We start from the raw sequence: 2314 nt of genomic DNA, 5'->3' as shown, positions 1-2314 counted from the left end.
GGTAAATTTGGTTTTATCATGCATTATTTAGCTCAAAGTCGCAGCTTCAATAACCTATTGAGGAAAGAAAAATAGCTCAGAGCAGTTTAAGTTATATGAGGTTTGCAAAATTTTTAAGCCCAGAGAAACATGAGTATGGGACTTTGGTCACATACACCCCCATTCCCATTGCTTCCCAACCCAGGCCCAGGGGTAACTGTTTTTTTTGTTTTGGTTTTTTTTTTTTTTTTTGAGACAGAGTCTCACTCTGTCACCCAGGCTGGAGTGCAGTGGTGCGATCTCGGCTCACTGCAACCTCCGCCTACCAGGTTCAAGCAATTCTCCTGCCTCAGCCTCCTGAGTAGCTGGGATTAGAGGTGCCTGCCACCATGCGGAGTAATTTTTGTATTTTTAGTAGAGACGGGGTTTCACCATGTTGGTCTGACTGGTCTTGAACTGCTGACCTCATGATCCACCCACGTCGTCCTCCCAGAGTGCTGGGATTACAGGCGTGAGCCACTGCACCTGGCCGCCCAGGGGTAATTGTTTAAAAGCATTTGTTCTCACAGCTAGATGCCTCACTTATTATTTTCATGCTTCTGGAATTTGTGATACAAAGAACAATGTATAGACAATCAATAGCTTATGTTATTTTAATGTAAATTTTTGGTAAAAAAATGTATGAGCTGCCTCTTCTCTTTTGCTTTAAAAAGCCACTTGTAACTGCTGCTAATCAGAGTGTACATTTAGGACAACTTGAATCTATGCTCCTCGGTAGCCATCCTTAAGCTTTGAGATCAGATAAACTATATTTAATCATATTTTCTGAATCTCATTATTTAAGGTTGATACTGTCTATGAAGTTAAATGAGGACTTACTGTAGTTTAATGCTTTGCAAAATTCATTGCTATGTAATACCTTGGCTGCTTCCTCCTCTCTCTGCCTGAAGGTGGTGTCTTCTATTACCTGATTGCTCCAGGACTTAGGAAATGGTATATTATTGTTGGGAAAATACAATTAAAAACAAAATATTCCCAGCATTTTGGGAGGCCAAGGCAGGAGGATCACTTGAGCCCAGGAGTTCAAGACCAGCCTGGGCAACATAGTGAGACCCTGTCTCTCCTAAAAAAAAAAAAAAAAAAAAAAAAATTATTGCTTTTTCCAGACCTCACTGAGCGGGAGGCGCCATCATGGGAGTTGACATCCACCACAACAAGGACCGAAAGGTTCACCAGCGCAAGGAGCCCAAGAGCCAGGATATCTACCTGAGGCTGTTAGTCAAGTTGTACAGGTTTCTGGCCAGAAGAACCAATTCCACATTCAACCAGGTTGTGCTGAAGAGGTTGTTTATGAGTGGCAGCAACCGGCCGCCTCTGTCCCTTTCCTGGATGATCCAGAAGATGAAGCTTCCTGGCCGGGAAAACAAAATGGCTGTGGTTGTGGGGACCATAACGGATGACATGCAGGTTCAGGAGGTCCCCAAACTGAAGGTATCTGCACTGCGCGTGACCAGCCGGGCCCACAGCCGCATCCTCAGGGCAGGGGGCAAGATCCTCACTTTCGACCAGCTGGCCCTGGACTCCCCCAAGGGCTGTGGCACTGTCCTGCTCTCCGGTCCTCGCAAGGGCATCTGGGCAAGGCCCCAGGAACCCCGCACAGCCACACCAAAGCCTACCTCTGCTCCAAGGGCCGGAAGTTCGAGCGTGCCAGAGCCCAACTGGTCAGCCCAGGCTACAAAAACTAACCCTGGATCCTACTCTCTTATTAAAAAGATTTTGAATGCAAAACAAACACACAAACAAACGAAAAAAACCTCCCAACCCCCAAATCCTCTCCACAATGGTAGTAGATATAGAAAAGTTTTATTATTGAATGAACATTAAACCACAATGTGATGGACATCATAGGCAACTCATTAAGAGATTAAAAAGACACAAGGAATCTCACCCGTTTATATTGACAAGCAGATGCAACCCATTACAAACATGTTTCAAGATAAACAAAAATAGGCTTCAAGTAAGAAAACTTGACAGCATATTTTGTCACATATAGTTCATCTTAAGTTTAGCATAATTGTTAGGAGGACCACCAGTGTTAGCTAATTGGTTTTATCCAAATGAGAAGAAGCAAACTCCTCAAATCTTTTCATGAGGATATAGTTTTGAAGATTGGGCCAAGGCACTCTGCCCACCAAAATTCAGTTCTTACCCTCCCAGAAGAACTATGAGAGCTATCTCCCTTGAATACACATTTTGAAACATGGCTCCCAGGTCCTAAATTGTGAGACTGAGAAGAGGTTTATTTAGCCATTATAAAGATGTAACACACATTTGA

The 2314-nt window shown here is 43.7% G+C and overlaps 1 pseudogene; it reads left to right on the top strand.

The window, feature by feature from the left end:
* The first annotated feature begins 1135 nt into the window (after positions 1-1135).
* On the top strand, positions 1136-1827 carry LOC116273710 (annotated as a pseudogene).
* The last annotated feature ends 487 nt before the right edge of the window (positions 1828-2314 follow it).

Source organism: Papio anubis, chromosome 2 (assembly GCF_008728515.1).
Source record: "Papio anubis isolate 15944 chromosome 2, Panubis1.0, whole genome shotgun sequence".
NCBI lineage: Eukaryota > Metazoa > Chordata > Mammalia > Primates > Cercopithecidae > Papio > Papio anubis.
Note: the sequence above shows the minus strand (reverse complement) of the source record. Positions and strands in the feature narration are given on the sequence as shown.